A 16086-nucleotide genomic window follows, 5' to 3' on the forward strand; every position below is an offset into this window, starting at 1 on the left:
AGGAGCCCCCTGCTCTCTCCAAGCCTCCCATTTCCTATTCCTGCAGTGCAATAAAAATGCTTGCAAAAGTTTTTGGACAGTCTCCTATCTTTTCTCCTGTTTGAGGAGAAAAATAAATGTTCCTCAGATTCCTTGTAACAGAGAGAGGTTTAAAATAGTTTTTAAAAGATTTTATAGCATCTTAAAATATTCTCTTTTATCTTTTATATTTTTCTTACAGTGTCTGTAGATTATGGGCTGAGTTTAAAAAACCCTTGGGTGCTACTTTTGGAGTTCAGAGTATGCATATGGTGCACACATTTCCAGCTAAGTGATGACTTCCATGAGACGTAGTACTATATGTGGGTGGGATGCTGGCAAGTAACAGATTTTAATGTACAATTCAAATAAGGGCATGAAAATCCAAGTTTTGCAATAAAAGAAACATGTCGAAATTCAATGGGAGAAATTTGAAGTTATTTATTCTCTGCCTTCAAAAGAGCTGGGATTTTTGGTTGTGTCCTGAGGCTGTACAAAACGGCTACATGGAAAATCTGTCTCCAACCAAATCTGCCTGGGACTGTGCAGGCATTAGGCTGGTTTTGTGATGTCATCTAGAGTATTGTTTCACAGAAAATATGGAATTGATTGCATTTTGCTAAGTGAAGTGGAAACAAAAAAATTTCTCATGCTCAGTTGTAATCACTTCAAAATTGGGACTAATACATCTCTGTGCCCTCAACAGAAACCTCTTTACCTATAAGTGACTTCAGCAGCCTTGAACAAGGTATACTGATACCATATCAGCCTAGGAAGTGCGCTCTTGATGTTAGCTGGCCAACAGCCATGGTGGCATTAGGATGCGGCTAGTGTGGTCTCTCGAGATGGGGTAGCAACACTGTAAAAATTCTTTGCCCAAGGCACTAGCACAATTAGGGATGGCTCTGATCATTACTGCTGGAGAAGCAGTTATATTGTTTTGCAATTTATCCAGTACCGGCAACATTCTCAGTTCTGTACAGTACATAGTTCACATTTGTTTCCTTCCCCAAGGAAACTATAGGTTGACCACACCATGAAATGTGCTGCGACTGGGACACTGCGTCCCGAATATGTTATAACATGCTCTGCTCTTTGTTGTGTAGACACTGTTACTGTATTGTACTATAGTTCTACATTAATAAAATATTTTTAACTCCTTAAGTGTGCCAACAGCATAGTACGTAACAGATTCTTGAAAGTCTAGCATCAAATTTGTGCAGATCCAAGTGATTTTCCAACAAAAGTCTGAAAGCAAGGATTTGTTATAAAGATAGTCCTAAAGAAAGAAAAAGTTGAAAGTCTAGCATCAAATTTGTACAGATCCAAGTGATTTTCCAACAAAAGTCTGAAAGCAAGGATTTGTTATAAAGATAGTTCTAAAGAAAGAAAAAGTAGCGGTCTGTTTACTACAAAAATGGGAAGATATTCTCACAAATGGAAGGGGTAAATGGTGTCAGCACAAGGCATAGGAACGTAAGTGGGAGAAGGATGAAAAGTTTGGGCGATGCGGTATCAGGAAAGAGCAAGAGGTTACGTAAAACTAATGAGACATGCAGAGCCCCCAAACCACATGCTATTACCCAGGGATCAAATCTCACAAACATCCCATGCAATTTAAGCAAATCATTTTTTTCTCATCAGATCTAAGACATACAATATAGTAGGAAAATACCATCTCCTTTTTTTTTAAGCTTGGCACATCATCAAAGTTTCCTGTGAAGTCAAAGCAAAGCACCTCCACCCTAAACTGAGGGTTCCACATGGGGAAAGAAAACATGGTCCTTTCACTGGCTATTTCTATCATGGAAAGCAGAAAGTAGGTGGGAGACACACAGAGCAGTCAATCTCTTCCCATTCCACCTTAATTAAGCTGGAATTCAGATAGGACAGTGCTTTTACAAAAATGCCATTGAAGCCGGTAGTGATCCAGCTCACCCCTTCACAAAGATGGCACCTTTGGAAGTCCACCACTTCAGCACTGATTTACCCCTGGCTCAGCAGGTTACCCACCCGCTCCCCATGTGCCTGGGCTTTGGTGGCTTTCCAGAGAGCTGCAGAGGCCTTGCCCTCGCCTGCGAGCTGACAGCTCCCAGACCAATGGGCAATGGCTGCAGACTTGAAAGACACACTGCTTAAAAGGCTCTCTCATGTTTCAGCTGACCATGTGTTTTCTCTTAGTACCCTGCGAGTTCAAATACCTCTGTATAACAGAAGTCAGACTGAAAAGGCATTGTGCATAAAATAATTCTTATCCGCATTGGTACGAGCCTTTGTGCTTTCTAAAAGCATATACGAGTAAGCAGGGTACTATTTATGCTACTTGGTGCATAGATTGCATCTTGTTCAAATTCAGTGATAAAAAAAAAGGTTCACAAAGGTTTTCTTTTTAACCTGATCTGTAGCAGCACAAAAGTATTTAACAACATCCTTGTCATTCAGAGGCAACTATCTTTTGACAAAGAACAGATTTCTCTTTCTTCCCATGAAACATTGCTAATTCAAGTTCATGTGCCAACCTCAGGATCAAGCTTACAGAAATAACACAGTTTGCAACAGCATCCTACTCAGTCACAAAGCTAACCCCAAATCACACAGCTGTTTTCTAACATAAACATAAATAAATAAAAATTGTAGTAGCAGTTCTGAAGTTTTGAAGTAGTATTGAAGGATGCAAGTACGCCAGTGGTAAGAAATCAGAAATACACCAACAAAGTGTTTGGTAAACACACATCAGTTCAGGAAAAGTGTTCTCTCTTACTTATTTAAAGCTTCTGGTTTTACAGTTTACTCAATGTATCCAGAATGCCACTAAACGTGTAATCACAGAAGTAAAACTTCCACATAGAACAAGTAGTCACTGTTGCTAAATAAGGTGGTACTGATTCAACTCAGAAACTGGGGCTTCTTGAGGACAGCATCTTAAGAAAGAACTTTAATTAAATGGAGAGGTTCATAATTTACCTTACTTTGCTTTCTACCAAATTACTCATTGTCCACAAGCAAACATTTCAGCAGCACTCCTCAAAGTCTTTGCATTTATACTGCAAACTCTGGCACTTGCTCATAGACATCATTTAAGACAGTGTGATGGACTCTGCATGCTTGTTCTCACCATCTACTTACCAAGCTCAGCCAGTTGTGCAGTCACTGAAGTGGGAGTTAGGAAGCAGCTGAGAGGTGTCTTCATTGATGATTTTAGGTACTAACACAAAATAATCTTGTGGTGGTTAATTTCCACCCTTGCAGATACATAGTCTAACATGAAATTTAGACAGACACACACATACACTTTTCCACTAGGCACTCTCAGCCCAAGGTGGCATTCTAGGTTTGCTGACAAGATTCGGGGAGAGCCTTTCAGTGCGGGTGCCACTGTACAGCATTGTCCTCGCTCTGCAGCCATCATATCCTCCCCCTTGCAGCCCTAGCATACCTTTACCACTCCTGTTTACTTTCTTTTTTTCTAATAAGAGCATAACATAATAAGAACACGATTGCCCACACTGCCCACAGACACTCCAAGCTCCTGCAGACCACACTTAGATTAGTGTCAGGCATTAGGGATTTAGCCAGTCATTCACACAGGTCAGAAATAACTCCTCTCCTCCCTCCCTACCACTCGCTAGTATCTGAAGTCTAAAACCAGAGAGGTCAGCGATGCATTTTGAGGCAGAACAAATAATCCTCTCTTAGGCTGCCAGGAATCCTTTCCCCAAACCAGGTCAGAAGGCCTGGGGGAGCTTCCACTTTTTCTGCACCACATGGCACTGCGCTGCATCCGCCTGAGCAAATGGTAGTGCAGCAGCTCACAGCTGCCAACAGCCTTGTGCAGGGCATCAGTGGGGGGTTCCTACCTGTAGTTTAATTTCCCAGTTTCCCCTAATCAGCTTGTGTGGAGCTCCTCACCACCACAACCATATTATTCCAAGTACATAACTCATTCTGTGGGTTGTTCTGTGCAAACTGCCCTGGGAAACACAGTATGCATGACCTGATGCTCTCCTATAGGTTTTAGGAAACTACAAATGCTTGAAAAACCCATGTTAACATACTGCGTCCCATTGTCATGACAATGTTTATCATTAAGGAAAAACTCCAGTGTCCTAAGAGCATTTACGATAATGTCTATGTCAAAATGGTGTTTTATGAAAGCTTTCTCATTTTATAAAAATCGACATACTTTGTTAAGCAAAATGTTCCCAAGTAAAGGCAAGTCTAATTCAAGAGCAGCAAATAAAACTAGAGCTTGTATTATTTGTATTTGAGCCAGAAACAGTTATAAGATGCTTATTAATGTATACCTTTATTATTATGTTGACTCAGCTTTCCATGTGTTTCTTTTCTTTATACCTCACTCCATACCATCCATCCTCTTTGCTCACCCAGAAATCTGAGACTGGCAGCCTTTAAGAATCACGTTAGCTGGAAGAGCTAGAGTTATATTTCAGATTTCATGTATAAAATTCCCTCAGCCTGATGACCTGTTCTATTCTCAGGGAAAACACAGGGCACATCACAAGGCAGAACTTCAAAGCAATTAGGGACAGGGATTAGACACTACTGGACTAGTCAGGGTGAAGATTTTCTTTCCTTAAGAAAATCCACAAGACTCATGCTTCAGTTCTTATTTGCAGTTTTACTGAAGCACAACATGATCTGTGTTGCCATGGGTTATGAACATGTGTTAGGGAAATTAAGTACCTAATCCAAGCACCACTCAGTTAATTAATATTGTGCTGTTAACAGGGTTATAACTTCATGCATTTCATGAGAATTAACAAGATTTGTTTGCATTAACATGGTCTTACATCTCCCAGGTGACAGCAGAGACCATGCAATGGGGATTTATGTTCTGCTCTGGCTGCTGTCACCAGTGCCCAGAGGGTCTGGGCAGGGACCCTGACACTGGTGCACAGGGGCACCCATTATCTTCAGTGCCTCTGGGGAAGGGCACAGCTCACTCCGTGCTGTTGAAGCCAACTGTACTTTGCATGGGGGAACTGCTGGTGGCTTGGCGCAGAGAGAGGGGAGGCGACCCTCTGGCCTACTGATTAAATGGACTAGAACTGAACTTGCAGCAAAAATAAACACAGCAAGTACACAAATCAGCAACACTTGCGTGACTTTATGAAGACAAAAATCAAATTACTTCAAGATGATCTCTACAATTACGTTAGCAAGTTCAATAGAGCATCAAAGTTGACAGCTGTAGCTTTCCATGGCGAGGAGCCCACAGAAGGCAGTGACAGAGCTTCTCCGGGCTTTGGCAGCAGCAGGGCTGAGCCCCTCTTCCCTCTCATTCCTCAGCCATTACTCAGAAGTGCCATGATTTTCATTAAACAGTATTGGGAAGAAAGTTAGGATAGACATGGTAGTCCTGCTTTGTATACGGCACTAGCTAGGTGAGACTTCTACTATTTTCAGTTCGTGATTGTCTCCATTTCCTTTTCCTCAGTTGTCTGTCTCACCAACTTCGTAAACTCCTCCATCTAGAGAGGAGATACACCTGCACTGCTGCCTGCACACTGCCAACAGCAATGCCCAGAGCTCTAGCGATAGTCCCAGGGTGCTGACAGCAAAAGTGTGCACATAACTCTGCAACAATGAATTTTGCTGTCTATCTATAAGGCTATTCATTCTAAAAAAGAAATTATCTTGCTTTTACACATTTCAACTGTAACAATTTCTTCCAGTAAATCATTCCCCTCCAAACACGGGATTTGCCTCTATTAGGAGAGTTAAATTTATCAATTTTCAGAGGCCAGTAGGACCCACAGCAATTTATAGATGAACACCACACCAAATATTAGGTTTATACCCTTGACAGGTCATTACCATGTGTTTGATGTGGAATACACAAGGTTTAGCCAAAAGATACAGGCCATATTAGAGGGCAAATTTCTGTAGATCTAAGATGAGGTCCACATATTCTGCTAGTTTGCTCATTTGCGAACATCTGTAGCAGAACATACTGATCTTCCAGTACAAAACCACACAAATGGAGTCAGTTCCATTTGTTTTCCATATATGGGAAGAACTGTCTCTAAACAAATTTAATTCTTGACTCCAAGTGGATTGAAGATGCTTTTCAGATAAGAAGTGGTAAAATAAAATCACAAGAGATCACAGAAAATGATGTTGTTATTCCCTTCCTGCAGCATTCATCTAATTTTATGTTTCACATTGGGGCAGTTTGGCCTCCTCATAAGACCAGACAGACAACAGACAAACAGCAGTTGAGCGGTGGTTAGACTGCACTCATATAACCCAGCAATCATAATTCAAGGGAGAAAATGATTTCCTGTCAGAAATATAGACTGAAACTGCCAAGAAAATCTCTCCAAAGCTACAAACTTATCACCATTCACCCATTAGGCTTGTGATGAGGAGAAAAATCAAAATTGCACCACTTAGTAAACCATGGGTGGAATACCACGCAGAGAGGAAGAAAAGAAGACGTAGCCATGAAGTCAGCTTGAGTTCTACTAAATACTTTGTTTTGAAATCACATTCCTAAAAAAAATATCTGAGAAGTAGGTAAAAATGCAGTTGCATTTACAGCCTACCCACTGTGACGTGTTTTCCAGACAACTGGCAATATTTCATATTAGGTACAAAGCCATGTCTTAACAATCCTGTGGATTCACTCGTCTCTCCATCCTTGGTGCCAGAACTACCATGTGTGACAAACAGTGGGCTGGCTTAAGACTCCGTGCATACAATGCGCAACTGAGAGGGACACTGGCCTGGGAGCAAGTGACTGGATTCAGTCCTCCCTAGCTACAGCCCAGCTTTCATAAGGTTTATACCGAGATTACAGTCTTTCCAAGTTAAAGGAATCAGGAAAGTTTGAGAGGTGACGTTCCTTGAGCTTTTTCAAATGTATTTGCCCAATAACAGTAAGTCTTCCTCCTCAGTATGGGGTGTCCTGCTCCTTCAGCACCAACAGGGAAAAACGGCTGCACAGTGTGATTTCCTGATTAAGCTACTTGTAAACTGTAGCCTTCTTGGACTATTTGTTCTGCAGGGTTGTTGGCTTTCTTTTACAGTTTCAACTGCAGAGCCCAAAGGAGACCCATGTTAGAAGTGGCTGGTTTGTAGCAACATTATCTCACGCAGCATCAGAGACCTTCAGATGTGAAATCCTTGTCCAGTTTGTTTCACACTGGTAGCTATAGCAGATAAAGCATTATCACTAATGCATTATCCAAGATATTATTTTAACATCCCAGAGGAAAAACAGACTGGAAATTCAATTATCTATTGCCACAAGTCACTCTGTTACACCATGACAACAGAAAGAGCTCCAGAACACAAAACTTATCAAGAAATGAGAAACACAGTAGGAGCTGAGTCTAACTATAAATTCTGACATACCTTCACTAGTAATGATTAATGACTAAGAAAAAGAAAAGGGAGGCTGCATGCACAAATGCCAACCTGAACTGACATTAAGACATGTAACTATTTTAAATATTTTCCCTTCTAATTACATGTTTCTTACTACTGTAAAATACTCAACATACAAAACCAGATTGGCTCTAGTGCCTGTCTCAAAAGCAGCAGGCAGTTAAATAAGCTCTGAAAAGCTAATTCAAATGCCACAAGTAAAACAGCACTGCTGTTTCTTGCAAAGAAAATCCAAATAAAGCTCATTTACTTGTCTTGCGAGTATAAGGCAGAGGTATTAACAGCACAGCAGAGTTGTTCTACAGCAATACGTGAACAAGGAGACTGAATGCCCACACCTGCAGTCCCTTCTGCAGAAGCCAAGATTTTTACTTACATTTCAGTGGGAGCACAACTCATTTGACTTGTGGAAAGGACTGTAGCCACACAAAGTCAGCTTGTTCACCATTACAAGATTAATCTCCAAAAGAGAGATCTCAAGAGTGCACTAGGAAATAGCATTCAGGATATGCCACTTTGTTCACTACTTTCAAAGGACAAAAATTACTTTTCCTGGGCAAAATGCCTCTTTTTAAGACAGCTTTACAACTAATGCATGGCCCTTCACATTCTACATTACCCAAGTTTCACTGTTCAAGTGCAAAAAATATTAGTTTTAGTATTTCCTCCTTTTATTGACAGGTGTAAATGAGAGGTTTGCAAGCCAGAGAGCATATCTGGACAAAGCTATGCATACAGCAGTAAAGACTGTTTGTGAGAGCTCCGTGGGTCCACATAGCAGTGGGTGTTATATCAGCACCATGACATCAGCAGGAGGCTAAATGCTTGTGGTATAAAACATACCAATGTTATTAGCATGACACCAGCATGATGACCTGCTCTGCACGCCACTGCTCAACCCACCCTGACTGACTGCTGCTTTACCTTCTCCCTCCCAGCCTGGCTCCTGAGGAAGAATGGTGTCTGTGCAGGAGGGGGCTGTGGCTCTCCAGGAAAGCTGCCTACACAAACCAAAGCTGCTGAGCACACAAATTCAGGGGGTGTTTAGCATTTATGGAGGTGGGTGAGGGAGAGTTTCGGTCATGCCAAGGGTCCCAGCTAGGACTGGTTTCAGCAAGGCCACATCTGGTAAAAAGCAAGTGCCTAGTGACAGAAAACAAAACCCATCCCTTAACGCCACTGACATCTTGTACAAAAAGCTTAATAGCGTGTTGATATTTGGGGAAATCAAGGTACCCTTTTCACTGCCAGTTATCGTGCAAGATCAAAATAGCATCATTTGTCACTGGTTCAGTGCCACGTAACACATCTGGAAGCAGGGTGTTGGCGGTGTTTGTGTTATGCTCTCAGCAGGAGACGATTCGCTGGTAGGGATCATGACAGCACTGCTGGAGATGAAAACACCCAAAAAAGTGTCCATGAGTGGCAACTTTTAGTTTGCAACATATGTCAAAATCTTGTCTGTGATGTGGCACAACTAGCTATCGTATGATGTAAGGGCAACAGCGCATATTTTAACATACAATTGTCTGGGAGAATTTAATTTTGTTCCCCATTGCGAGACACATTACGTGGCAGCCACGTCCTGAAAAACGCTCTAGTCCCCTTAAACCAGTACTGTGAGCTGAAAGAGCTTCTCCCAAGGCAGGATGCACTGGGCAGAAATTTCCAGAAGTGAATTGTAAATGGAAAAACCTTAAACAAACACAAATATTAACCAAACTGGATGCAGAATTACTAGTTTGGGTTGGGCCTCCTCAGAGTAATGAAGCAATTCCCTTAGAAATGCCTCTATACATTCAGAGCCTGCACTTAAGGCGGATTAGCCATGTTGTCATCTTATGCGAATACCAGTCTTTGCTTGGGAAAATGAATTAAGACCACACCAAAATTACTCTAGTGAAGAGTTCTCAACAGAATTCATAACCTCAGGGATGCTGTTATAACAGCAAAAGGAACCAGCAAAATACAGACTGGTTTACCAATGCTGTTTTATTGCAGAGCAAAAATATGGTTTATGAAAGTGAAACACACCAAGGAAATACTTTGCTCAGACCCCAGCACGGTGATGCAGTTCCTCAAGAAAAGAAAGTCCTCCTTCATCCCTTTCAACACAGAGCTTAGGAAAAAATCACATCTGATGTGAGTCATCTTCTCATTCAGACATGAATTCAGTTTATCCTTGCTGGAAGGATGATCTAACCCTTACCTTCTCCAGACTTTCTCAACAGATGATCCAGGCACAGGGGTAGAGAGAAGCTCAGTGACAGAGGTGAAAAGAGGAAGGAAAAATATACACAAACACACAGAAAAGTGATAATTCTGGAGCTTTCCTCCAGGAAACCATGTGCCACTGCATGGCAACCAAAATAACCCAGGGGTTCCCTCTCTGCTCCAGCTCCCTGTGAGGAGCCACTTTAAAGCTTTTAGAACATTTGCAGAGTTTGAGAGAAATGGTTTTTGTTTAACTTCAGCTACTTCAGAAATGCCTGGGGCCTGAAGAAACATATTTTTGGATTGCTCTTAAAGAACAGGCTGAACTTTGAAGTTTGGGGAATTTTTTTCAGACCAAATGTTAAATTAATAAACACCAACATGACAAATTGGTCTGAGTACTGGGGAAAAAATTAACAATCAGTAAAAAGTCTTCTTGGATTAATTAATTGTGGCACATTGTTACTTATTCGAATATGTTGATAGGTCTGGCGCTTCAAGTCTTACAAGCCATGCTGCATAATGTGTTTTTGCATTCTAACTAAGCATGTTTGATATTATTGTCCATTTGCCCCTACAAAATGAAAGATATCATCACCATTGAATAAATTTCAGTTTGTGTAACAGTGAGATCATGAATAACTCATTTACTTATAGATCATTTAAGTTTAAGAAATATGCATAGAAACTCAAAGCATCTGGAATCTAAATTACTTCTTTGTACACAGCTTCTTTATGCCAGAAGTTTCATCAATGCCACTGAATTTACCCTGCACTTTCTTGTTAATTGAGGTGCTCGACTAAAGTGTCCCATATGAACCATTTATTATTCATTGTATTGCAAGAAATGGCTGGCTAAGGAAACCTTGACTCCATGGGAAGTCATGGGTCAGTCAGCTGCAAGCCACACACAGACTATTAATTACAGCTACGTGGTTGGAGATTCATCTGCTAACACTGTACAAACAGGAACAGTGTCATGCCACATCCACATTTTTGTATTTTCGCCTCAATTTTCCTCACCCTACTTTCAGAAGAAAAAACATTGATTCATTCCTAATAGATGCCCTATTAAGTATTTAAAAAGCAATAATGTAAAGCAACCTTCCTCTATAAATGCTGGTAAACAACAGTTCACTCACCACTGTAGTTCCTTGCCATCCCAGTGAAGTATGGAGGGGGAACTATTCAATATACCTTCCTGTAAATTTCAGGGACATTTTTTCAGGGATCTCAGAACTGCAATGCTTCAGCAGACCACAAGTACACCTACCAAGGATCACAGGAACAAGTTTGCTTCTCACAAGGTAAAAAATAGGACACCCCCTCCAGATTCTGGTCTATTCTCATTAATGCAAGCCAAGCTAATTGTACCAAGACATTCCTACTGCATGATAGAACTGAGATGGGATAGTTCCTGCGGAGTTTATCCCTGTGGAGTCCAACACCAGAATCACCTCCCTGAAAAACGTGGTCCCTGCACAGGGCCAGATTCTCAGCAGGCACTGAGGGACAGGGTGCTTTGATTAACACCACAAGCTCCTGAACCAGAACATCAGTGCCCTGAGGAGGATTCCAACAAACATCTGTTACCATTAAAAATCACTGAGATCTACACCCAGAGAGGGCCAGGGCTGAGGGATTACATAGTTCCTCTCTGAGGCTTAAACAGCACACAGATTTGAATGTTAGTGGAGCAGCATTTAAGGAAATCAGCTTGGGAATCAGGAATGAGGAACGTGAAGCTATTCATTTAGTAGTTTTTCTAATGCTTCTCCATTTAATATTTGCAAATTTAATATTTACACAAGCAAGCCTTACAAAATTATGTTACAAGGAATAGCTTCTGTACTTCTCATAATAAGCAAACAACCAAAAATACATGGTATGTATAGCAGGGTTTTAGAGCTGGGATCCTATATTACTTCTTACAGCCACTTATCTAAGATCTAGTATCTATAAAAAGCCTGTTTGCTATTTACACAGGTGTCTTAGAGCATTATATAATCATGTGGCAGATCAACATAGCCTTCAGATCTCAAAGTATATAAAAGTACATCAGGACCATGACATAGAGGGGAAGTGTTGGCTACCATTTGACACTGGCCTTTTATTCCTTTCAGAAGTTCACATAGACATGGAAGATAGATAGACGTCTTTAGCTCTTCATGAGGATAAGGCAAAGAAATCACATCTTTTCCTAACCCTGCTTGCCTAGATTTTTTAACTGTAGAGTCATGCTGGCTGCTCACATAAATGTTTAAATTTTGCCACTCTTATGTAAGCTGAGTAGTTCCACTAAACTTGGTAATAGATCTCCTACAGTAAGGCTCACAAGCCAAGGGCCTTACAAGAGCTCTACTTTCAAGAGTCAGGCTTCAAAAGTAAAGCCATAGTAACTTAAAGTATTCAAAATATACCCCAACAAGAAGGACAATAAGACACGAGAGATGACAGAGTCTACACAAAGGCATGTATGTTTCCACATATTCTCTAACCACAGAGAGGATCAGAAACTACATTACAAATTAAAGCAGATTCTGTGATGAAAATGCCCTCCAGAAAAGGCATATATCATCCTTTAAGAAAAAAAAAAGTAATGTACTATCCATAAAATCCTCCACAATGGCTAATCTCTCATTTCAGTCAGCCAAATCCTGAAGACACAGTTTGGATCTTAACAAGGTAACAACAAACTCCACTGGAATGTAAGAGCAAGGGACATATTCAGTTCCTATTATATATGACTTCATTAGAGCTTATTCTGCTTTTAATCTGCTATAATAAAGACCTTACGTTTGAGTAAAGATCTTAGCATTTTACATGTTCATATAGAAATACATGTTGCATGCAAATGACATGGCAAAGGCAACACTAGTACATCAGACCTTGTACTCACTATGAATGAATTACGTTCTTCATTCATGAAGTGCTGTCATTCTTTTGCAAAGCATATGTTATGCAGGATCTACACATACTGCCTTGTTACAAGATACATCAAAATGAAGTTCCACTTCACATTCCCTAAGCTGTGTACAGCTTCTGCTTATGCCAAGATGTTGCACCCTCTCCCATAATTTTTAGCAGATTCCCATATATATTAGAAGGTTGTAGCAAAAAAAAAAAAAAATTCTCATCTATAATGCAATCCACATCATAATACTTTTACAAATTTAAAAACATCGCCTATTTGCAGGTACAAGTATGTCGTCATGCACAGAGGATCGCCAGAGGTTATAGCTAACAAGCATTCCATATAATGCCTGTAACTACCAAGAAGCTGCTCCCAGGCTATCACTGACATTTGCTTAGCTGTACATAGATAAATAAAAGGGTAATATGGCTTCAACCGCACATAATATCCAACCGAAGTAACCATACGCCTGCTTAAGAACTACAGCAACACTGACTCTTAAACGTATTTGTTTGACAAATCTTGCACTGTTTGTTTTCTTTCTAATGGGTTTGTTTTTGTGGTGGTTTTTGTGTTTTGGGTTGGGTTTTTTGGTTTTGCCTTTTTTTTTTTTAGTTTTGTTTGTTTGCTCATTTATTTTGTTTCTGGGTTTTTTGTTTGTTTTTTTTTGTTTTGGGTTTTGTTGTTTTTTTGAGGTTTTTCTTTGGTTATGGTTTTACTTCTAGTTCACTAAGTCCTCAAACTTGATTTACTTACAGGCTCTTTACCCACAAATGTACTAGATAAGATGAAAGCATCAGCAAGGGAATACTTTTGTCCAGAAAGTATAGATACAGAAATACACGGCTTCTCAATTTTAAATGAATGTTAATCAACACCAGTGAAGACTCTAACAGAGTATTTGCCCACCATAACTTGGGCTTTTCCCCATTTTCTTCAGATACTTCACATCTTCAGATAGTTCATGTCTTGCTGAGTAGCAACTTTCTTTTTCATGCTGTGAATCCTATCACCACAAGGAAAGCAGAAAAACACAGCTGAACAGCATTTTACAGCATCAACGACCTCAATCTCCCCACCCCGAGTAACAGCCAGTTCAAGTTTACTTAGGGATTACCCTTTACTCCTCCAAGGCTATGATTTACAAAGCAAAGAGATACCTGAGAAGACCTAAAACTATTTGCCTACCAAGCATTAGCTCTTCTGAACTCAATAGTCATGGAAAGTAAAACCCAGCCCATACTTGAGAAAAGCTGTGTGAAGATGCAATTCTCCTTATGAAAAACACAAGGAAAACCTACCAGGAAATGAATTTGTTTCCTGGGTAGAAAGAAGAGGCAGAAAGCAGCAGCAAACATTAATGAGTAGCAAGCTGCAGCTGCTGCACTCTGCTAATTAACTACAGGGGAGAAGCAGAAGGACAGCCTGGGCTGTGGGTGGTTTCTGAAAATGGTCCTTGCAATGTAACCTGTCACTGAGGACCTGGGAGTCAGCAGAGGAACTGCACAGAGATTATCATCTTGTATTGTGGGGCCCGTTTCCTTTGCTCATGGCATACTTCCCTGAGAGGGGCTTTAAAGAAAATATATGTTAAAAAAAAAAAGAAATTTGGAATGGGTTGCTTTATAAAAACAAAACAAAACAGAAAAGAACTGTGAGCCACGCTATGAACTCCATACTACAGTTTGCATTTTTTAAATTCCTTGCAATGGAATAAATCAGCAATGGGTCAAACCGGTTCAGAAAGTGTTTGAATAACTGCCCATGGAGTGCCCAGGGGTTCTCCGTCAGCTGAGTATTTTGACTGCTGCTGTTCAACTGCCATTTGAGAAAGCAGGACTGCTGGGAAAGACAACACAACACAAACCAACACTGGCTATCAAAGCATACAGTGTACCAATATTCACACTGCACAGTCCGGGTTTCAGAGATGTTACTGAAAGCAGCTTTACATCGCACCGCTCCATGACGCTCCTAGCTAGCAATGTTCAATACAGCCAGAGGTAAGAGGTCTTCAAGAAATTGCAATATCCCAAAATACCTAATTTTATCTCTGCAATAGAAACAGTAATTGACAAATCGTTATTTTACATTTATAAAATACATGATGAGGAACATACCACATGCATTCTAGACTTTCTGTCTGCATTGGAAATCAACTGGGAAATTAGGAGGTATGGCGTAGAAACATCACTACGAATATACTGTATTACTGCTTTTGCAGCTGCAGTCCCAGAATTTGTTTCACAATAATTCAGTTACCCATGTTTAAATAACCAGCCAGCAGAAGAAAGGCTGATATATTTCATATGCATTCTCTTTGAGCAGGGGGGCCTTCACGTCTGGTCGAAAAATGTCAGGCTCATATGACACCACCAGAGTCAGGAGAGATGCCTAACCATAACTAAAAGCAGAATTTGGCCAACACAATTGGAAAATACCAGCAGAGTATATACAAATGCACACACGCAATCTCATATAAGAGCAGAGCATGAGACAGATTGGATTTTTTTAGTTACACCTTTAAAGAAAAAGAAATTTCATGTACAACCCCCTCACAGCGCTATTACATGGTTCATTTATCCCACTGCAGCATAAACAGACATACCAGAGGCTGTAGTAGGGGAGAAGGGGAGAGAGTTTTTCTTTTTTTCCCCCATTGAGGATTTTCAATAGTTTGAAGAGCAAAAGAGCAGATCTGGCCTGCCTTCCAAACTGACTTCAGTAACAGATAAGCCATTTTAAGACGACCATAGTCAGCAAGTATGCACATAAGCTGTACATGAATATATTTATCTGTACTTTTAATAGAGCTTATTTTTTCCCCTTTGTTTTCCTAGTTTCCTTTAGCATAGAGTCTAGAAATAAAAAGTGAATGTCTCTCCTGATTCTGCAAAAAGACCCTTTCACAATGGATCTCTTAGCGGTTTAGATATTATTTCTCAAGAATCCTTACCCAAAGGAAAGCAGTCTTTCTGTCAGCTTCAGTACCGATTTGTGCAAGTTTTCGTAAGATCATTCTTGTCAAACACATCCTTCAGAAAGGAAGGATTTTAGCTTGCTTGCTGCATGCAGTGCCTCACTCGAAGCTGCCATTCATCCAAGTTTCTTGCGTCTTCCTGGTACACATCCTGTTAACACCTTCGTATACACTTCAGTATTTTGCAAAAGCAGGGTGAAAATGGGTAATGGCAAAGCAAACACAAAGATTTGACAAAATTAGTAAAAATACAAGATCCTAAACCAGGGGATAACGGCATTTTTAACAAAATTAAACAGATTGATAAACTTTGCTGCAAATTAAAAACAATTCTGTTGTATCTGAGCCCATAATGATTATTTTGAATACAGATATTTACTGCTGCCAATAAAGAAATTTTTTGGTAACTCTTCTGTTATTGGGAAGAGCTTGAACATAATCCAGTCCAAAAAAATGCTGACTTTCTTAAATAGGGGCTGTGTTTTTGCAATAAAGAATACTGGTCAATATACAAGTGAAGGAAAACTGAACCAGATGTCAGTAATAG

Source organism: Neopsephotus bourkii, unplaced genomic scaffold, assembly GCF_033783945.1.
Source record: "Neopsephotus bourkii isolate Nb327-2 ecotype Australia unplaced genomic scaffold, CSIRO-AGI_Nbou_v1 NB_1120, whole genome shotgun sequence".
NCBI classification, from domain to species: Eukaryota; Metazoa; Chordata; class Aves; order Psittaciformes; family Psittacidae; genus Neopsephotus; species Neopsephotus bourkii.